Source organism: Apodemus sylvaticus, chromosome 21, assembly GCF_947179515.1.
Source record: "Apodemus sylvaticus chromosome 21, mApoSyl1.1, whole genome shotgun sequence".
Classification (NCBI taxonomy): domain Eukaryota; kingdom Metazoa; phylum Chordata; class Mammalia; order Rodentia; family Muridae; genus Apodemus; species Apodemus sylvaticus.
In genome coordinates, this window is record NC_067492.1 from 45,489,493 (window position 1) to 45,512,715 (window position 23,223).

The window sequence follows — 23,223 nt, forward strand, 5'->3', positions numbered from 1 at the left end:
CTGTGAAAGCCCACCAACTATGCACAGCACACAGATAGGGTTTTCCTATTTGGCTGGGGTGCCCTTCAATCAGGTTATGGAAAATCAGCCATGAAGGAGAAAAACCAGCTCCCTTCATCTAATTCCTAATGATTATCTGTTCTTCAGATAATCAGATGAGCAGGTCAAGATCTCCTCTTTTTTTAAGGTTTTTTATGAGACTGGGTTTCTCTGTGTAGACCCTGGCTGTCCTGGAACTCCATCTGTAGACCAACCAGGCTGGCCACCTGCCTCTGCCTCCTGAGGGCTAGGATCAAAGGCATCTGCCACCAGTACCTAGTCTTACTTTTCTTTTACAAAACTACTTATACAAGAAATAGAACTTTAAGGAAAACATGGGAAAATAAATTCTTTAAAAGAACTATTACCGGGCACAGTGATACACTTATAACCTGAGCATGAGGGGATTATAATCCATTATAATGAATTCAAAGCTAACCTGGGGTTTCTGTAAGAGACTCCGTCTTAAAAAACTGAGGGTTGGAGGTATAATGTTATGAAGTGTACCTTTTAAAAGTTTATATAAGCTGGGCGATGGTGGCCCACACCTTTAATCCCAGAACTAAGAAGGCAGAATCAAGCAAATCTCTGAGTTCTAGGCCAGCCTGGTCTACAGAGTGAGTTACAAAACAACCAAGGCTACACAGAGAAACCTAATCTCAAAAAAGAAAAAAAAAAGTCTGCCAGGAGCCATTCTCACATAGATCTCAAAACCCCCTCCTCTCAGCCATTTCCAGCCTGCTTTCTCTAGGCTGCTTTTAGAAGGAAATGTACTAGTTTAAAGATTAGCCAAGTAAGCTAGATGGTCAGTACATACAGAGCTCACCCAAGTGGGCTTAAACAAATGAAGCTCACCTGTGGTAGGTTACCATAGGAACTCCTTTCTGCCTCACCTCCTCATGGCCTAATTATGATGCCAAGTTCCTACAGCACTTGCCAATTCTTCCCTAAGATCCTGAGAGACAATTCTGAGAAACTGTTCCTAAGAAATGATGTTAGCCCCCTGAGATTGTTCCCCCGAATACAATGACTTTCCCCCTTCGCCACTCCTTACACTGCTTGCTTGCCTTTATATTGCCTTGTTTAAAAAATAAAAAATGACAGCTTGATCAGAATCTGTCTTGCTGTCCATCTCTCATGTCTCTTGTCTCTCGCCTTTCCCTAGGTAGTTCTGGGGACCCTGTTGACTGTCCTGCTAGTCTGGACAAAAGTCTATAAGTGAGCCCAGGGAGGGGTGATGGGGGAGATCCTTTCCTTTCCACCATGACAATAAAAACAGCATCCAGAGGCCTCATGCTCCTGCCTCCTTGACAGTCTGTCCAAGCAGTCATGGAGAGAACCCTCTAAAAAAGCATCTTTTAAAACTTAGGGGATCAAAAAGCCCTTTCACAGGGATCATCTACAGCCATGAGAAAACATAACTATTTATATCACATAGCAAAATTACAATTACAAACCAGGGGCAAAAATAACTACGTTTGCGGGTCACCACATGAGGCACTATATTAAAGAGTCACAGCATTAGGAAGGTTGAGAACTAATGCTCTACAATCACGGGGGAGGGAGGGAGACACACTACACACTGACAACTTTCTGGCTTTAAGGTGATTTCTCAGCAATTCAGAGGTAACTGATCAGCAAACCCAGTCTAAAAGATAGGATCACAAAACACTGCTCTATGGTAGTGTGTGCACTAACACTGAGCCCTCTCCCCAGCTCCAGATACGAACTCAGAGCTGAATTCACCTCCTGACATCGCCAACTAAGAACTCTGTAACTGTACGTCTTTATTTAAGGACTTTAGATCTTTATTTACATCATGATATGTTAAAATTCACAAGCTAAAGGAACTCAGCCTAAAAATCTCCCTCAATTAACTGAGAAAAATCAAATGAGGCAGAAAATGTCTTGCAAGTACTCATACAACAATGCTCACTGTCACCACCAACTGGAAGGGGAGGTGGTATGAACAAACCTCTCTAGAGACAGGTCAACTCCAGCTACCAAACAGAGCAGTCACTAGCCATCTGGGAAGTGCAAAGATGTGTTATTTTAAATGGAGATATAATACAAGCAGAGATACAGGATACCCGGTGGATTCCCATATCCTACCTGAAAGGGAAGATACAAAGTATCCAATAACTTTCATTCTGATTGCAAGCTTAAAAGGCAGCAGGTGGACATGCTAGATTAACCCCACTTCCTCTTAGTGATTACTAGAAACATTTTACTGATCCAGGTCCCGGTGTATTTTCATGGATGCAATGAGCTGCACTGATGCACACACTTGCCCTACTGCTTACCTTGCAGCCTCAGTTTCTATCTGAATAAAATGAAATCAGCTCTTAACCTTTTAAAAGCAGCAGCAATGACAGCAAGGACACACATGTCAGGCAGGTCAAAGGACAAATCTGGGCAGGCTTTACATGGATTCAGATTCAGGTACCAGGCTGAAGCAGCAAGCACACTTCTGCACTGAGCCCTCTCCCCAGATCCAGATACCAGCTCTTCCTGCAAATACCTTAGTACCCACCTACTACATGCTAAATGCTATCATCCATATTAATCTCTGCAAGGCTGCCATTCTTAAGAAAACACACAGTAACTGACAGGAAAATAACAAACTGATGAAAAGCCATCAGATTGTACGCTTTAAATGAATGGACTAAGAGATTTGTGATTTACATCTCAAAAGTTGACCCAAAAATATTAGTCACATGTCTTTAGACATATGTCTATCTGTACTCAAGTATTTATAGAATAATGGAAAAGGGTTTAATAAAAACAGCATTTGCAGTCTGAAAGGCACATGCAGCTCCAGCACAACTGCTAGGCATGTATCTGTCACATGCCCAGCCTCTCAACCCACCTGGCCCTGTTCTGAGCCCTGCTGAGGTGGCACATTCACACAAGTGTCCCCTATCACGGGCTTCCTAAACAGGAGCAGGCTCCTTGTCCAAGAAGCAGGAAACAGACAAGGCTAGTCAAAGACCAGCAAGAGACAGCCTTGACCACCTCTTCCCAAGGGCAAACACTGCTATGTCGGTGGTCTAGTGTAACTCCTGAAGGACCATGACAGGAGACTGAGGATCTACACAGGAGACACAGCATGGGGTAAGACAGAGAAGCCCGGGGTGAAAACCATGAGCGCAGAGTTCTAGGAAGCAGAAGTTCTGCCTGGAGAGACGCTACAAATGCCACAGCAGCTGAAGAGAAACCCAGATGACCAGCAGGGGACATCAAACACTGGGAATACCAACTAGGCCAAAACTAGACACGGAGTACCACAGCACTTCAAGCTGAGAACATTAGACTTTTGAACAAACCTGATGAAGCCACTATACCATGCTAAGATTCCCCTTTGACAACATTCACTTCCCCAGACACTGCCCTCCCTCCTTCCCTTCCTCCCTCCTCCTCTCTGTCCAGGCTGCCCCCATGTAAGCAGGCTAGCTCACCTTCACGAACACCTCTCTACATCAAAGGCAGTGGGGCCAAACAACTCTGGACTGAAGCCTTGGGAACTGGCTCAGGTAAATTTCCCTCACCTCTAACACTTCAGCTATTCAGTTACAAGGACAGAAAGCTAACACCCAGACTGCCTTCTGCTGAAGAAGCAGCACTCTGTTTCATGGCCACTTTTGTTCTGCCTGAGACTGCATCAGACTGGAATTTCTAGTTAGATAAATGTCTCTGTGTCCCTCCAATGCCCTAAAACCAGTACAGGGCATTGGCTCTTGTCAACAGTTCAGTGGCCTGCTGACTAACTGGTGGCTGGAGAGACACAGAGATGCTCCCCTTTACAATTATTTACTGAAAGATCCAGAAGCCACTACAATCTTTCTTGCTGCCCTAGAGCTGAACCACAAGTGACTATCTTCTCACAACCACTTATCATCAGTCGAAGACTCATGTAAAAGCTGTGTCCTACTAAACTTAAGCTTACTGGAAAGTTTTAAGAATGCTTCTGATACAGACCAACCTTTCTTCTTCTTTTTCACCATTCCAAAATATTGGGTGTGATATGGAAACTATTTTGCAAGCATAAGGCAAAAGGCAAGCGGTCTTAGAATCCTCAGCCTTGGCAGTCACCCAGCAGCAGGCTAATCCTGAAAACAAAAATGACCAAGTTGGTCAGGGTCTGTACACTGGCTCTCCTGCCACATGCAGCTGTCAGTGCTGAAGAACTGCTCCTTCAACAAGTGGGACAGCAACAGCGATGCTTTATCAATCAACCAAGCTGTCCTGGAGACCTGCTCTCAGTGCATGGCCAGCAACCGCAGGTATCAAGCACTGGAGATGATCCACTGTCCACATGGAAGAGCCTCACCTAGGTAAGGACATGGGGAAGAGTCTATTAACAGCAACTTGGAAGAGAAAGCCAGTACAGTCAGCTTCTTCAACAGGAGTCAGACTGCTTCTGGGTAACATGGTATGAATGGTCTTGTCTTACTGCAGAGTCCCTTCCCACTTACAAGCAAGGAGGTGGAATGGAATGCCTTGCATTTTCTGGAAGAAATTAAATAGAACAAGAGGCCATAAACCAAGAACCTCCGACTGTGTATCGCAGAACCAGCTATGCCAGGCACAGTTTTAATAAAATAAACCTGGTAAGTAAACAATGTAAGCACAAACTCCATGCCATGAGATAACAGAATGTCATTTCTGTTCTAAAATTAATGGGACTGTCTAATGTTACAGCTTTTGTTTTATCTAAATAACAAATTTACTTCTATTGTTATCTTTGGAAAATTTTTAAATGTCTGAAACATTTGTGTTTCTCAAGAAACTCTGTTCTATTATAAATTTAATAAAACCATATATAACCACACACTACATTTCCCCACACAAAACAAAGAAAATTTAACTATCTATACCTGATGACAGAATTAAAAATGCAGATATCCTTCGGCAAGTTAAGTTCAAGAAGCCATTAGAAATGTCAATAAAGGGATGGGGGAAGACTCAGCAGTTAAGAACACTGGCTGCTTACTCTTCCAGAGGTCCTGAGTTCAATTCCCAGCAGCCACAAGGTGGCTCACAACCATCTGTAATGAGATCTGATACACTCTTCTAGTGTGTCTGAAGCCAGCTAGAGTGTACTCATATGAATGAAATAAATTAATCTTTAAAAGAGAGAGAAAGAGACAGAGAGACAGAGACAGAGAAAGAAAAGAAACAAACAAACAGTGAGCAGGCGTCAATAGAAACTGAGGCAAAGGAAGCCTGCTGCCCCTGCTGAGCAGGGCAGAAGGGGATCTCAGAGAGACATCCCATGCATCCCAACTGTGACCAACATCACCTGGGCATGTCTTCACTGTCCCCAAATTTATCAACTCAAGGAAAGCCCAAAGCACTTCTGAAGGACTCCCACCCCTAGGGGGCTCCACCACCACCCCAGGCCTCCCTGGGCTTACTGTTCTGACTGGTTTCAATGGTGCTTGCACCAGGAATTTGAGAAGAGATGGAGCAACACATAGGATACAAAGCTTCTTCTAAAAGTCGCTTCAGGCAGGAGCCACATTACACCATAGTCCACGATGGGCCTCACCCTCACAGGGAGGGCAGCTCAGGGAGCTACGCACTAGAGAAAAACAAAGAAAAGCCTCCTCCCAGCAACTGTGAACTGTCTAAACAGCCTTAAGGTGGATCGGAACCCTCATGCACCCCTCCCCCCGGCAACTGTTAATGACTTGTAGTAAATGCTGCCCTCTGAGAGGCTTCAAAGGCCCTGTCTCCAGCAACCCTCCTTAACTATCTTATAAACCCTCAGGAAGGGCAGCGCCTTCTTTCCCTCCTCCCTTGAGAGGAAAGTTGGGGGCATAATCTTGTTCATCCTTCCTTCAGGTAACCACAGCTGCTGGCAGTTCTAGAAAGCAGATGTCACCACCACCACCACCACTGTGCAGTGCTTCCAACAGCCTAGGCAAGCCTCTACCAACTGAGCCACAGTGGACAGACTGGGAGGTGGGGGCGGCAAAACAAAACCTTCTTCTTTAGGAGGATACAGGCCTTACCCTGCCAGGGGTAAACCACCCAGGCAAAGCCAGTACTGTGCTGTCAGTGCCCCGTGTGACCCTACCTACTGTGCTAAAGGCGAATAGCAGCTCCTTCTTTAGTGATGGATTTCATGGTGTAGACAATAATTCAGATCATCTGAGGACGACTGTTTTCCCTGTGACTCTCAGCAACTGTCTTAGTCACCAGGAACAAAATAACACTGACAAGAGGAAGCATTTAACTGGAGGCTGGCTTACCATTCCACAGAGTCAGTCCATTGTCATCACAGTGAAAGCACAGCACACTGGCCAGCATGGCACTGGAGCAGAGAGCTTTACACTCTGATCTGCAGGCAGCAGAAAGAGACAGGGCTTGGCATGGGACTTTGAAATCTAAAGCCCACCCCCAGTGGCACAGTTCCTCCAACAAGGCCATGCCCCCTAATCCTTCTAATCCTTTCAAACAGCTCTACCCTCTGGTGACAAGGAATTCAAATATATGAGCCCACTGGGGCCATTCTTATTCAAACCATCACAGAAGCTTACAGGAAATTTCTGCTTGAAAACTTCTCTGATTCCCTAAAGTAATTACTACAGACTTTATAACCCATGGCTTTACACAAAATACCTCATCCCAGGTACTTAAATCACTCATCAACAGAGATAAGATGTGCTCCCCTAGATACTGAGAGTTCTGACCAGGGTATGTCCTGCAGGAGCCTGTGCTCTGGAGGCCAGTGATGTTCCTCTTCAAACTCAACTTCACAAGTTCAAACTGGAATTGGTTTAAGAGTAATGACTATGGTCCCGGGTATAGTGTTACACATCTTTAATCCCAGCACACAGGAGGCAGAGACAGGAGAGAGGCAGAGACACGTGAAATCTGTGAGTTTGAGGAAAACCTGGATGTCTTAGGATTTCTATTTCTGCACAAATATCATGACCAAGAAGCAAGTTGGGGAGGAAAGGGTTTATTCAGCGTACACCTTGCACACTGCTGTTGATCACTAAAGGAAGTCAGGACTGGAACTCAAGCAGGTCAGGACGCAGGAGGTGATGCTGAGGCCATGGAGAGGTGTATCTTACTGGCTTGCTTTCCCTGGCTTGCTCAGCCTGCTCTCATATAGAACCCAAGACTACCAGCCCAGGGATGGCACACCCACAAGTGGCCCTACCCACCTTGGTCACTAATTGAGAAAATGCCCCACAGTTGGATCTCATGGAGGCACTACCCCAACTGAAACTCCTTTCTCTCTGATAACTCCAGCCTGTGCCAAGTTGACACACAGAACCAGCCAGTACTACAGCCAGTCTACAAAGAGTTGTAGGGCCAGCCAGGTCTACACTGTAAGACCCTGTCTCAAGAACAACAACAATGAAAATCCTTTAACATATAATTGTCACGAGAAATGCACAGTCCCTGAAAACACAGTATGTGCTTGGAGATGCAGACAGACACTTATTGTTAGCTAACAACTACAGTCCTCAGTACCACTAGTAACTGTGGTAATATACCACACACAATGTCTCACAACTGCTGCAAACCCAAGTATACCAAATGAACTGAAACTTAGTATCTCTGAGCAGTAGTAACCTACTCATTATTGGCTAAAGTTAAAGATATGCATGTGTATCTTCATTTAAAGTGCCATTACACTAACCCTGTGGTCTTTGTTCACACACAGTGTGTGTCCACCGAGCTGAGTATCAACAATTTCATTTATTTATTAACTGATTGAGCGACTGATCTGAAGCAGCCCAGGCTGGTCTCAAATATACTTCACAGACAAGGCTGAGCTTGAACTTGTGACGTCCCTCAGCCTCTGGAATGTTGAGATTACTGGCGTGTCCCAGCCCATCCTATTTTTATGAAGTGCTGTGGATTGTGAATGGATAAAAGTAATCTTCCAACTGAAGGTCTTCTTTAGCACCTATAGAACTTGTTATTCTAAGTTTTCTCACTTTCTCATATAAACCTGTAGAGTTTGTGTGTATTTATGAAATGTCAGCTACAAACTGGCAGAGTCAACCATTGCTCTTCATCGTTGTTGGCTCTCCTGCCCCTCACTATAGGCCACACACTCACCGATGCCTGCGCTGGCCCCCGGTGCCACCACCTCGCTATCCATTCTCCACCTTCCATCCATGTCATACATTGAATTCAGATGTCCCCCACTTAAAATGGCACCTAGTCTTAACGTTCTGAACTTAAATGCCAAAGCCACAAAAATTCTTTTACAAACTCACCTCTGTTTTCTGACACTTCCTTAATTACTTTTTTTGATTTACAACAGTCAAGATCAATGAGACCTGCCACTTGGGCAGACACTGCCAAAAATCACACAATTTTCTTCTAATAGTAAACAAAACTGTTGACTGAGGTTACAGGATACGTCCAGTTTCTTCATTTGTGACTGTTCATTGACAGGCTAGTTTAAATAGCCACACAAGCTTTGAGACTGCACATTTTAAAAGAGCCCAGAGTTTACATAATAGCTAACTGGCTCTCTCAATTCTCTATTTCCCAATCCTGTCTTCAGATACTATGTGGCACACTCAGTGCAACCTAAAGAAGGTAGTCTCAAAGACTATCACATAATTTCAGGAGGAAATAAGGCTCCTCCACCTCACACTCCTACCATGATGTTCTGTCACCACAGGCACAAAGCAGCAAGCATAGTGACCATGGACTAAAACCATCAGCCAAAATAAACCTTTCCTCTTTTAAGAGCTGCCTTTGGGGGATGGAGAGATGACTTAGCAGCTTGCTCAGTAGGTAGAGTGCTTGCTATGCAATCATGAGGCCCTGAGTTTGAATCTCACTGTACGCTTGAAAAAAGCCAAGTGTGGTCCCAGGCCTGTACTCCCAGGACTACAGGGAGGAGAGACACAAAGATTATTAGGGCTGGCTGGCTGTCAGCCTCACTCAAGGTTCAATGAGAGACCTTGCTTAAGAGGGTAGGACCAAGAGTGATATCAGGATAGCTGATGGCCTCCTCACCAAGGACCCTGCTCCCCACATGCTCATTCACCTGTGTTCACAAAATTCCCCATTTTGCTAAGGAAATGTTGTTTCCTGAACTCTGAAGTGTGTCCTTGGCTGTTCTTCCTTGTCCTCCGTGACTTTCTCCAAATTCATCTGTTCATTCATTTATTTGCCCATTCGTTCATTCATGCCTTTCCATTTACTCTTTTCTGTCATTTCTCTAATTGTTTCCCCCCCCCCCAGAGTCATATCTTTGAATACTTGGTCCCAAATTACTGACAGCATTTGAGAAGGCCCTGTTACCTTTACAAAAATCTTACTGAATTAAGTCCCTGGGATGATCCCCAAAACCTTACAGCTCAGCTCTCTTCCTAGTCTCCTTCCTAAGTGTGGTGACTGAGCAACCAGCCACCTGCTCCTACCACCTATGCTTGCCAGCCTGCTGCCACACCCTCCTCACCATGATGGCCTGGATACCTTGGAACCATGAACCAGAATAAAGCCCTTCTCCTGCCACATCCCTACAACCATTAGCTCTGTTCTCCCTTCCCAAAACATACAACCACAAAACAGGCCAACTGAGCCCACACTAGACACAACACCAAAAGCTAAAACACATCCTTCTTGCCAAGCCTGTTCCTCTCCTTCACTCACCTCCCACAGGAGAAACAGACCTCAGCTTACTTCCACCCCACACCCAGTGAGCACCATCTAAGCAGGGACTGTCCTCCTGCACTAGTCCTGGTCATGGCACCAATGCCCTGCCCCTGATCCGCCTCTTCCCTTAGCAGGAACTGTGCTCATCAGTCCTCATGCCCTCAGACACCCTGACCTGTCTGCAGCCCGACTGCTCCCAACCATGCAGGCTGCATACTGCTGTCTCTCAGCTACAGCCCTCTCTTGGAGAATTTCCCTTCCCCACTCAGCAGAAATCCCTAACCCTCCTTTGCTCTTACTAGTTATTAGAGGATGAATAGCCATTGTTCAAAATGCTTGGGACCAGAAGTGTTTCGGGATGCTGAGATCTGGGTCAGAACCCACCTGTCAACACCAAACTCATGAGTTCCTTATGAAACATATGCATGGGTGCAGAAGGCAGTTCGGCACAATAGTCTTAAGAATTCCTGGGCAAACCCAATATTTCATGGTATAGAATTTTTTATACGGTATCTTGGCAGCACTCAAAATATTCCAGGATCCACAAAGTGCACAGTGATCAGTTTAAGGAGGTTTTGGGGTTTTTTTTGTTTGTTTGTTTTTTGTTTTTTGTTTTTTTTTTTGGGGGGGGGGGGGAGGGTGCGAGACAGGGTTTCTCTGTATAGCCCTGGCTGTCCTGAAACTCATTCTATAGACTAGGCTGGCCTCGAACTCAGAAATATGACTGCCTCTGCCTCCCAAGTGCTGGGGTTAAAGGTGTGTGTCACCAGTGCTCGGTTTAAGGAGCTTTTATTTCGTTTTGCAGTAGTGAGTCCGGTGCGCTGAGATCCAGAAGGCCCGGAGCAGCGCACACTCCGGGCCAGAGCAGGCTCTGGAACTCGCAGCCGCACACTCCGGGGAGAGGGAGAGAAGACACAAACCTTTGGTTGCAGCCTGGGAAAATACCCAATCCCAGAAAATGATCTCACCGCCTAGTCCTCCAAGTCGTTATGGGGCCACAGTTTACTCCCCGGCGTGACGTCATCACAGCGCGTCGCCGCGGGATGCGTGCGCAGCTCCGCCCGCCGCTGGCAAGGCGGGGCTTCCCCCTGCGTGCACTGAGCCGCTCCGCATGTCCAGTGGCTGCGACGGGTCCTGGGAAACGCGCAGTGGAGACTCTCTTTTCCCTTCGTCGGCTTCCGAGCGGAGATTTAGCCGTGCCGAACTCGAGGTCCAAGCCCCCGAGGCGCCGGGGGTGGCGCAGGTGCGGCCGGCCGGGCCCAGCTGGTGGCACGGTCCTTGCAGAGTGCTGAGCACTGTCTAGGAAACCAGGACTTGGGCACTGCCCACGCCCATTACCTTCTGGTGCTCAGCCTGGCGCCAGAGCTCAAAGACGACGTGAAGGTGAGGCCTTACTTCTCTCAGTGGCTGGCAAATCCTGTGATCTGAGCCGCAACAGCAGGGTGTAGTGTGCGCGTGTTTGTGTGTGTGTGTGTGAGAGAGAGAGAGAGAGAAAGAGAGAGACAGAGAGAGAGACAGACAGACTGACACACACACACACACACACACTCTTCAATCATCTAATTACTTTGGGAATCGATTCCGTACCGGGCTCCCCTACAGCCTACAGCCAGATTTAATTAACAAAAGTCAAAAATTGTCACACATCTGTTTCAAAATTTCTGCCTCTCTTAAATAAAATTCCAAAGGCTCTTAAAATGGGATGAGACTGGGTAGTTTTTTTTTCTTCTCCAGTATCTAAGATAAATTTGCCCTGCCCTGTAAGCTTTGCACTATCCTGTGTAGAAGGAATGCTGTGTGTCCTGAGGTTGGATAAAGTGTGCAATCATAAGGGACTCTTAATATTTATTAATCCATCTTATTTGTAACGGTCAAACTGTTAAGCTACTGTATTTTTTATATTAAAATCTTAACTTCAAAAAGTAACGTAATTGCATATACAGTTTTAAGATGTAAATGGTCTTGCTTTGTTTAGTTCAGAATCTCTCAACCTGACACTGTTGACATTTTGCACCAGACAGTCCTGTGTCTTCCTTCCTGTCTCACAGCATGGTCTGCCCTCTGCCCACTAGATGACAGTAGCATTAGGCTTTTGTAATTCATAGACATTTCAGGACCTGTTGGCTTACTTCGGAATGTGATAGTATGCTGGATAGTTTGTTCCTCTGCGTAGACCACAGTAGAATAGTGAATCTGGTTTCTGACAAGGGACTGAGGTGCATATTTTATGTATCAAAGCAGACCCGGCCTCCAGGTTCTCCCAGCATCCCTCAGTCTCTACCTGGCATATCCTGCCCTCTACCCTGAACTTTCCAGCCCAGAGGCTGGGCTGCCCCTCCTCTGGAGGCTCTTCTTTATATAATCCGGACATTTTTGTCTCCTCCCCCTTACCTCCCCCCACTCTACTCCTGCACCCTTTCTTTCATTCCCCTTCCCATCACCCCCATGGCAACTCCCCTGGCCTCCATCCTTGGGGCTACTGAACTCACCCACCTGAGAGCAGCTTCCCAATAAACCTACATTTGATTAATCTGGTTTGAGTTGGCACACTTCACCGGAAGAGAAATAACTTATCATAGTGGACCAACACAATTCTTTGCACAGTTCTAGCTGCTGCTTCTGAGGACAGACAAGACAAGCAGTGCTTGTTGAAAGTACATAATTGGCTGTGAGTGTAGCTCATCAGTAGGGTGCATGTGTTGGTAAAATTCTTATTCCGGGGAATATATAAGCTGTGCTTGCCCTTCCTCCTAAAATCCCAATAACAGGTCTCTGGAGGAAGTAATGGACTCATGGGGCTTACTTACAGAGGATAGAGGAGGGGTTTTTTTTACTGGAGTGTGAAGACTCCTGCTTCAAAAGGCTGCACTGGAAAGCCTTTACTGAGCAGGGATAACTTTATAGTCAAGAATAGAAGGGGTTACTGGGATAATTGATGCTGGTTACCTGGAGCGAAGAAATTAGTGGTGATGAAGAAGAGACTAGTAAAGTGGAAATTCATGGTTTCTTTGAGCACTCAGTTATGAAACAGGAAAAAGGATATTTTGCTGAAGCAGGCACATGACAGGTGCATGATGATTAGAAAGAATATAAATGTGACCACACAGATAGTGTGACGGAAGCTCTTGCTTTGGATTGCCTTGCTGTGCGTTGCTTGTCACGACTTCCTAAAGAATATCCCGCCAATGCCACAGACTAACCCAGCCGGTATTCAGGAAGGCATAGGTACAGAGAGATGACAGATGACATAATTTAGTCCCAGCACTGGGGAGGCAGAGGCAGGCAGATGTCTGAGTTGGAGTCCAGCCTGGTCTACAGAGTGAGCTCCAGGACAGCCAGGGCTACACAGAGAAACCCTGTGTCAAAAAAACAAAACACCTATAAACAGTCAACGAACCCTGACACTACTATGGATGACAAGAAGTGCATGCTAAAAGGAGCATGCCATGGTTATCTCCGGAGGGGCCCTGCCAGAGCCTTACAAATACAGAGGCAGATGCTAACAATCAACTATTGGACTGGGCATGGGGTCCCCAATGGAGGAGCTGGAGGATGGTCCAGAGGAGCTGAAGGGGTTTACAGCCCCATGGGAAGAACAATGATTTCGGCCACCCAGACGCCCCAAGATTCCCAGGGACTGAAACATCAACAAAGGGGCACACATGGTTCCACCCAAAAATGTGGCAGAGGAAGGCCTTGTTGGGCATCAGTGGGAGAAATGGTCCTTGGTCAGGTAAAGGCTAAACAGAGGCCCCAACAACAGAAACGGGGGTGGGGGGTTGTTGGGTAGAGGGATATGTACGTGGAGACGGGGGGAAGGAGGAAGGGGAGTGGTTGGGGGTCTTAGGGGAGGGGGATATGGGGAAAGGGTTTACCATTGACAATGTAAATGAATATTCAATTAAAAAAACCTACACACACAAAGACACAATAAAGTGACATTCTTAAGAAGCATTTCTCACTATCAACTTTTCTTGAGTTCTGAAGTACTTTTTAAGACATATTATGAAAAACTCAATTTTATTAAACTAGGTGATAACCTTATCTTCAGAAAACAAGGACTTTTGTTAACATAAGGAGCTGGAAATGTGTCATAAGGTTTTTAATGAAGTATAAACACACCTTTCAGGGATGTGCTTTGGAATCTCTATATCCAGGGACTTCATGTGCAAGGGCTTTATCCCACACTCCATCTTGTTTGCAGCCACTGCGTCACAGGCGAATTCATACATGGTCTTGGATAATTCACAGGCATAGACTGAGTGTGCACCAGCGTTTTTAGCAAACATGCTACAAAAGAAGAAAAATCCGTAAAATTATGATGCTTCAAACATGGATCTTCCTCCCATTCTTTAATGTAACCATCATTTAAAAAAAGTAGGACAAGCAAGATGGCTCCACACGTAAAAATTTGCACATGCAAGTCTGACACCTGAAACACAGCAGAAGGTGAAAAGACTGAAAGGTAGCTTCTGACTTCCACATGCATACTGTGGTATACAAGCTCTCTCTCTCTCTCTCTCTCTCTCTCTCTCTCTCACACACACACACACACACACACACACACACAGTAATAATAATCTAGTTTAAAATTAAAATAAGGCCAAGCTTAGTGGCCAACTTTATGGCTTCTTGTTTCAATGTCTGGGATCCACACATGATATTCTAGGCCCCTCCAAAGGGCTTGGGTCACGTCTCCAGCTCTGCCCTCTGTAGCACTGTAGGCTCTGGTTGACTCCTCTCCACTGCTGCTGTTGCTCTTGGTGGTCATTCCATGGTACTGACATCTCCAATATACTGCTATCTTCTGCTGCAACTGGGCTTCACTAATAGCCTCTCATAGGCCCTCTTCATGGTGCCAGGCCTCAGATTCTTTGCATAATCCCTTTAGTCCTGGGTCATCGACTGCAACTGAGGCTGCACCTTCACCAATGGCCTTCTCTAGCTTCTCACAGTCTCAAGCCTCAGCTGTTCTCCCTGACGCTTTCACATCTTCAAAACCAGTACGACCGAGGTGATTCTTATACATTACCAAGTCCAGCTGCAGCACAAGGTACAACTTTAGCTATCTCTGGAACACAGTTTCTTTGTGATTTCAGAAAACAGCACCCAGAAGATTTCACCTCAGTGATGCTGGTCTGTAGGCTTAGATTTTTCAAAACTACTTTAATAAGGGTTAACACTTCAACCTCCCTTCTAGCCCACAACCCACTAGAGATAGGGGGAAAGAAAGGTTAATAGAAAATGGGGGTGTGTGGACCTGTTTACAAATAGTTCTTTGGAGCTGTAGCAATCTTCCTTGTCAACAATACAGTCCACATGACAAACACCGAACACGAATCAGCAGTAGTAGTTCAATTCAGAAGAAACCAGGAGGCTCTGCCAATCAGCAAGAGTCCAAAGAAGCAAACAGGAAGCAACCAGAATATCATAAGGTCTGGTGTGCCAAGACTTTTGGTCTTAATAAGACCAAAGAGATTTGTGGCAGCCCTTATCCTAGGGAATCTCAGCATTAATAGCCATACTCACTACATTTGCCATCTCTACTGCTGCCTTGGTTCAGGAAATGCATACTGCACAATTTGTCAATGATGTGAATAAGAATATCTCATTGGCCTTGTCAGAACAAGCACTGATAGACAGAAAGTTGGAGTCAAAGATAAATGCTTTAGAAGAGGTGGTCTTAGCTTTAGGACAGGATATAGTAAATATTAAGACCAGGATGGAGACTCCATGCCATGCTGCCTTTCCGTATATTTGTGTTACACCTTTACCTTATAATGCTACTGCGCAATGGGAAAAGGTGAAGAATCATTTACAGGCAGTTTGGGCAGATTCTGAGATTACTCATGACAAGGAGATATTGCAGAGGGATATTGCAACAATTAGCAAAGCACATCTAGATAATACCCAGCTTGACTCATTGGCTAAAGGACTGGAAGCAGGAATTAAGTCTTTGAATCCTCTAGATTGGTACAATATTTTGTCTTAATTGGAATATTGATGTTCATTATTATTATGGTCATGCTGTTATTTCCTTGCCTTTTCAGACTTGTGCTGAAGTCCATTTACTCAAGGAAGCGAGATCTAACAGAGTTGCATTTTAAAAACAAAAAACCGGGAACTGCCACACCAACTCCAGTGTCATCTGTGTGACAGGACAGTACATCTTTAAGGCAGATGGGATAAAAATGCCCCTCGGGCCTAGGCTCCCTGGAGGTCCCTGGCAGTGTGCTCACCTCTGGCCTAAGAAAGGGCCTTGATGTTCTCTAAGGATATTGTGCTTCCTGGGTTATGGGTTCTGCACTGTGTCTTTCTTCTTCCTATTCTTAATTCTTTATACAGCACGATCCCAACCTACAAGCTGGTTAATTGATAAAGGAGAACTTGGTATTCTGGTGGAAAGAAAAAGAGGATGTGGCGATTATGCCTACTGCTTACAGTCCTAAATCCAATGAACTTAAGTTGAACCTTAGTGAAAGAAAGTCTTGGAATGCTTTTTAACAGGGTCCGTCTTTATCATTAGCCTTAGCAAAGGTAATGATGAATAGTTTGTAGCAGAAAGAATACAATATGAAAAAGTATAGGACTACTGATGAGCTATTGCTTTATACAGGTACTTATGATAAGAAGGTAATAAATGGATAAAAACATTGAAGGTTAGAAGGTCCTATAATTTTCTTGAGATTATGGACATAGATTAGCTTGAGCCAGACCACCATGGTGTTTGCTGTCCAAGGCAGTAGAGAAGGCTCTTGTAATGTATATGTGTTCATTTTTAAAGCATTTTGACTTTTGATGACAGAAGTAGGCTTTAAGCATACAAATTGGTCTGAAGGCCCAAGTTCTCCTGTTGATTATTAAGACAACTTTAATAAGTAACCACAAGTTAGAATTGAACACTATATGTCTGAGGTTCATGATCATAGTTTGCTTTTGATAATGGTTCACAGAATAAGAGTTCCTGTGGGCATCATGTCATGTCCACTTGCTGTTCTAATTAAGATGGAAATGTACCTTGTTTAACAATTGTTTGGGTGTGCCAACCTTGATCTGTTCCTCAATATACTATAAATATGCCTGACTAAAAAGTAAAGTTGCAGCAGATTCAAACTGCTCTCTGGTGTCTGTCATCTGGTGTCTGTCATCTCGCTGTACCTATACCTTCCTGAATACTGGCTGGGTCAGTCTGTGGCATCTGCCTCCCGAGTACTGGGACTAAATTATGTGGTTTTTCTCATTAAAGTAGACAGACTTCCTGTGGGTCAGTGGTGCTAAATAGCCATTTCCACTGTGAGCAGTTCACCCTTGCAGACATCGTGCTGTCATTACAGGCCTGCACCAGAGTGAAAGCTTGCAAGTGCAGTGGGCGAGCACTGTGGCTCGAGTGCACAGTCTGAGAAGCCCTGCGTTTGTGTCTGCATCTCACTGTGGTAGGATCTCTGTGAGATCAAGGGCAGCCTGGTCTACAGAATTACTTCTGTGACAGCCCAGGCCACACAGAGAAACCTTGTCTAAACAAAACAAAAGAAAATAAAAAATGAAGAAGAAAAAGGGAATTAACTTTGAGAAGGGTCACTGACAGAGTCTGTGGATGTGTTCCCTCCCTGGTTTGTTTTTGATTTTTAATGCAGCGGTTTCATGTAGCCCAGGCTAGCTTTAAACCCACTGTGTAGTCAAAGATTACCTTTAACTTCTGTCTGATCATCTTGCCTCCATGTGTCATGTGCTGAGATTACAGACATAAACCACAATTCCAGGGCAGGAGAAAAACACTTACATTGTGTTAAGAGTTCGAAGCTAAATGTTTACTGTCAGGCAGACCAGAAAAGATGTGGGTACCAATTACTCTTAAGAACAGGCTGTGAACAAAGTCTGGGCACAGAACAACCCTTCTGTGCCTAGAGCAAGGGAAAGGAGCTAATGAAGAGGGGGGGAACCCAAGGGACATCTCATGACTCAGGGGAAGATAATGAAATGAAATGTATTAAGAGAATTGTAAAGATTTTCTATAACTTATTTGCCCTTTTCTCTCAGCTTTGACAGCTTTATAGAAATAGCATATCAGTTTACTTACATTTATCTTTAAAACATCATTCTATAGAGTGTCCCTAATTGTAGCAGAAACTGTCGATGAAGGCATATTTGGAGAAGGAATTGTGGAGAGTTTGATTCATGCCTGGGAACATTTGCTTTTGCAGCCGAAGGTAAGCAGCAGGCAACCAGTGACATTTGATGACAAATTCATTGTTTCAGAGGCATATTGAGCCCCTAGAATGTTTGCAGGACATAAAACATATGTCAGAGTACAACTAGATACACGGAAAGAAACACAAGAAAAAGCATTTGGCAACAGTATAATACAATGTGCATTTTATGCACCCTTAAGGTTACAGATCAAAATTCTACAAAAGAAAGCCCTGTGAATGAGAGCTTATTTGTGGAGGGATTCACTGAAATGCTCGAGAAGAAGAGGGAAGAACTTTGAATCTCACAGCTGTGTCACAGTGCCTGGGATTGTGGCAGATCTCCAGAAAGAAGGTAGTAATATTAGTTGAGTAATGTTTTAAGGTATTCAGTAAATTCAGGCTACTAAAGAGCACACTGAACTCCTCTACTGCAGCCCACAAGCCATATGTATATTACAGTTAACTTACTATATACATTGTATATATTAAGGAACTTTAGTAAAACCATCTTTATAGAAGATGGTTTGTATTTAATCTAGAAGAGAAGTTTATTTTTCAAGTAAATAATGATGACTTTGTTATTTTCTTCCTTCCTTCCTTGTTTTTTCTAGTACTAGGAGTTGGACTTGGCACATGGCTAGTGCTCTGCTCCTGAGCTAGATTTCAAGCCTGATTTTATTCTTTCTGTTTAAAGATTTTTTTTAATTTTTGTTTTATGTATTTGTTTTACCTGCATGCATGCATGCCTGTTTCATGTATGTCTATGCCTGTTGCTTGTGTGTCTTTCACATGTGTGTGTATGCCTGTTGGATATGTTTGTGCCTGTAAAATGTCTATATGCCTGTTGGATGTGTGGGTCTTTTAAATGTGTGTGTATAGCTATTAGATGTTTGTGTGTCTGTCACGTGTGTGTCCCTGTTACATGTGTGTGTGCCTGTTGGATGTGTGTGTGCCTGTCACATGTGTGCAGTGCTGGTGGAAGTCAGAAGAAGGCATGGTGCCCTGTGGGATCATGAACTGCCTGTGGATGCTGGGACTTGAACTGAGTCCTCTGCTACAGTAGCCAGTGCTTTTTTTTTTTTTCCTCCTTTTAGTTTTTCAAGACATGGTTTCTCACTGTAGACCAGGCTGGCCTCAGAGATTCTTCTGCCTCTGCCTCCAAAATGCTGGGAGTAAAGGCGTGCTCTACCACTCCTGGGCTACCTTTTTTTGTTTGTTTGTTTGTTTAATTATTAAATGATATTCTAGAGTGACATAGCTTTACACACCACTCTTCCTCTTTGTACTTGTATTCTAAACATTAAGTTACATATATTTGTATGAATTACACATGGACACATGAATGAAATTTTAAAGAAGTTTCTTAGACTACACACACACACACACACACACACACACACACTTATTTGAGCATGTAATGTTGTAACTTTTGTTATATTTTTCAGACCAAAGAAGAAAATGGAAATTGCAGGAAGTATGGGAAAGTGATACCAGCCAGTGCCATTATATTTGGGATGGCAGTCGAGTGCGCAGAGATACGAAGGCATCACAGGTGAGTGGTTAGAAGAGCACTCTGGGGGGCGGTGCGGGCCAGGGCAGGCAGACATCTTCATTTGATGCTTAGTTCTACTTAAGTAGAATTCCAGGATCAGAACCAGCTTTTTCTAAGTGGAAAATGTTCATTCAGCTTACTCTGTGAGAGGTTAATGCAGAAAAATATTTCAGTTCAGATTGATTTTAGTTGACATTCAAGTAAGGATGTCCAATGTGAACATAAATTTTAGTATTGTTTTTCTTGGTAATTTCATCAATGTAATGATTGGGCAAAATGCAATTTTATATCTTTTAAGGATGTCTGTTTCCTGTGTAAAGTTAACATAAAAATAGTTTAGGAAGTACTGAGGAATGAAAGAAATAAAGAAAAATCACCCTGAACGGACTCCCGGTAAATAGCTACTGTTATGTTTGCTGTGAATTGTTTGTTAATCTTATTGTTTCATAAATGAAACATAAGTTTCATATTGTAACCGGGTGATAGTAAAAATGTTTGATAAAATGTAGGCCCAGGACAGCATGCAGACACAGGGGCCTCAGTTACCAAGTTGGATGAATGCAAATGTACTAGTTGCCTCTCAGTGTATCTTAACTCATTAAAGAATGCCAGTGAATACAGTCGTGTGGGCCGTACCCTCCTTAGGCCTGCTGCTGACTGCCTGTCTTGTGGAGCGTGTGGTGGGGTTCTCACCTCACTGCTTGACGCTCACTCAGATTCATATTTTACTTGGTTGTCTTATCCCCTTTGGTGAAGGACCTAAGTGCTTTGTCTGTTCTTGGTTGTCGCCTGTTAGCTTGCCAGAATTCAAAAGCACATTTTTTTGAATGGAATATGAGTCATTTAGTGAATATGTGTTCTGTAAATACTTCCCTTTTTAAAAGTTTTACAATTTATATTTCTGCATGTGTGTTTTGTGTGTGTGCCATGTGTATGTGCAGTTTGCGGCGGCCATAGGAGGGTGTTGCTGAAGTTGTAGGTATTTGTGAAACATCTGACGTGTGTGCTGGAACCCAACTGAACTCAGGGACGTTGCAAGAACAACATGGGTGCTTATCACTCCATCCAACAAAAATTGTTAATTTTAATATGGAGTTAGTCATCATTTTTTTCCTTTATGTGATTTTATATATGCGCGCGCGCGCACGCGCGTGTGTGTGTGTGTGTGTGTGTGTGTGTTTATTTATTTATTTAAAAAATCTGTAGCTTTGAGGTCTTATTTCACTGTTATGTTTATATTCTCTCAACTATTAGACAATGATATTTGATAATTTAAAAATCCTGTCTTACAACTTACCTTTTCTTTGAACTCTTCCTAGGGTTGGTGCTAAGGACATTGCTGGTATACATTACCAACAAATGTGAAATTTTAGAGCCTGGCCTATTCTTCTGTAGACACCGAAGAAGCAGTTGAAGCATACACAACTGAAAAGATGGGTGGAATCCCTGGAGGATACCTGCCTTTGACAGAGTGCTTTCAGATTATGAAAGTTTCATAATCTTTCAGATTATGAAAGATGAAATCTTCAGGTAAAAACAATATGTTTATTTCTTACCTTTGTTGTTGTTTGTTTTTGTTTGTTTGTTTTTTCCAGTCCTGGTTTCTCTGTGTAGCCCCAGCTGTTCTGGAACTTACTCTTTTGTCCAGACTGGCCTCCAATTTTGACATCCTCCTGCCTCTGCCTCCAGAGCGCTGTAATCAGAGGTCAGCACCACCACCACTGCTGCCTGGCTATGCCTTACTTTTTGAATGTACATGAAGTTTTACAGTCTTATGATGAAATGATCAGCAGCAGATTAAAATTCCCTGTTGAAAGTATTCTTTTTCATTGTAATGGGAATGCTGCCAAGGGTTTTTGTGTGCTGTGCTTTGTAAGAGCATGCACTATGACAGTAGAAATAAGACAAGGTGTGAGCTACTCAGGTGAAAGACTAGAAGAATTTTGCCACGTTCTTAGATATTTAAACACAGGGATGAACACTCCAGCTTAGATCTTTATATTTATCTTTAATATCCTATCTTCTCAAGTTAATTGTTTCCTTGACATGAACAATAATCTAAACCTAATCATCTAAATTTAAAAAAAAATTGTTTGGGCAGTGATTTTTCAGTCGGTGGGTCGAGACCCCTTGGTTGTCAAATTACCCTTTCAGAGGTCACCTAAAGATCATCAGAAAACACAGATGTTTGTATCATGATTCATAACAGTAGCAAAATTACAGTTATGAGATAGCAGTGAAGATGATTTTATGGTTGGAGGTCACCACGTATGAGAGGATCTCAGCATTGGGAAGGCTGAGAACCGCTGTGTTAGGGTAATAGCGTCCAATCTCACCAAGGGCTGAAGGACTCCTGACACAGAGAACACTTAGGTCTTCTGTTTGGGAATGGTAGGGATTGGACCCAGAACCTGGCACTTGCTAGTCAAGCCTCTGTACTGTGTGTGTGTGTATTGGTGGAAGATAAGATGTATGCATAAGGAACCCAAAGAGCCCAAGAACTGTTAACTAAAAATCTGGTTAGTAATGTCTTGAAGAAAGAGTAATATTCATATACACACGTTTCCCGTGCTCCTTTTCTGTAGACTGTGAAAGAAGGGTATTCTAGCATGAGATTTTAAAATGCAGTTGCTTCCCTTTAGCTGGCTCTCTTTTGGGAGTGGTCTGCAGTGGTCTTCAGGTCACTTTTGTAGTTGTTGAGCAGCCTTGTGTTTTAAGGTCATTCCTGACCAGACAGGACATTCCAGGAAGTAATGGGGTACAGCTGTTATGTACCGTACAGCTGCTCCTTCTCTTTTAGATTTATTTATTTTATGTGTATGAGCACACTGTAGCTGTCTTCAGACACTCCAGAAGAGGGCCGGGATCCCATTACAGATGGTTGTGAACCACAGTGTGGTTCCTGGATATTGAACTCAAGACCTCTGGCAGAGCCGTCAGTGCTCTTAACCACTGAGCCATCTCTCCAGCCCAACAGCTCTTCTTTTATTGTTAGTTTTTATTTGAATTTTTCCTTACACTGCACACCCTGTAAAAGGCTTTGGTTTTAAAATTCCTGGCTGTTTCACACTTCCCAGGAGCACAGTGTCCTTTCCCTGTGCCACTTGTTGAAAGGCCTCATTCTGGCTGGCTTTTCTCTGTGTGTGTGTGTCTGTGTGTGTATGTGTGTGTGTGCGCGTGTGTGCGCGCGCACATGTACTTTTGTCATTCAGTTCTATTACTGGTGACTTGACTTCATCTGCAGTATGTGTATGTCTGCTACATGATTAGTAGACACATAATATTCTGTAATCGGTTCCCTGACTGCAGGGCAGGGCAGGGCAGGGCCGTGTGCTGTGAAGTTGGGCTGAGTTGTAACATTGAGGGAAACACAATTTATAAGGCCTCTCATTCTCTTATTATTCAGAAATTTTTGGCTCCTTTCTACTTTCCTGACTTCTGTTTTCTGATCCTTTTTACATTTTCAGGAATTAAAAAGTCTTGCAACTAAGAAACCACACTCTTAATGTCCCTGCTGTTAAAGAAGGCATGCTGGACGCTATTATGGTTTGGTTTGTTCTCCAGCTTGATGACGAACACAGTTTGTCCACAAGTCCTAGTGAGGAAACCTGCTGGGTACAGGCTGTGTATCCAGTATAGGCCCTTGAAGGTAAGTATTATCTCATTAAAAAAAAAAATAGTGGCTGGAGAGCTGTGGTTAAGACCACTGGATGCTGTTCTAGAGAACTTGTGGTACCTACAGGGTAGCTCAGAACTGTCTGTGCCCATGGTCCCATGGGATCCAATGGCTTTTTCTAATAT

At 43.9% G+C, this 23,223-nt stretch overlaps 1 long non-coding RNA gene and 1 pseudogene across 1 annotated transcript in view; one reads left to right on the forward strand and one right to left on the reverse strand.

Moving 5' to 3' along the window:
* Positions 1 to 10,698, reverse strand: part of LOC127672160 (uncharacterized) — a 60,500-nt gene extending 49,802 nt beyond the window's left edge. Inside the window, exons 1-3 of the long non-coding RNA XR_007974835.1 lie at positions 10,602 to 10,698; positions 6,297 to 6,385; positions 5,457 to 5,623 (exon numbers count right to left, since the gene is read on the reverse strand). This is a non-coding gene — a long non-coding RNA (uncharacterized LOC127672160). The remainder of the gene's footprint in view (positions 1 to 5,456; positions 5,624 to 6,296; positions 6,386 to 10,601) is intronic.
* LOC127672158 (protein arginine N-methyltransferase 9-like) overlaps positions 1 to 23,223 on the forward strand; it is a 231,974-nt pseudogene that overhangs the window by 196,186 nt on the left and 12,565 nt on the right.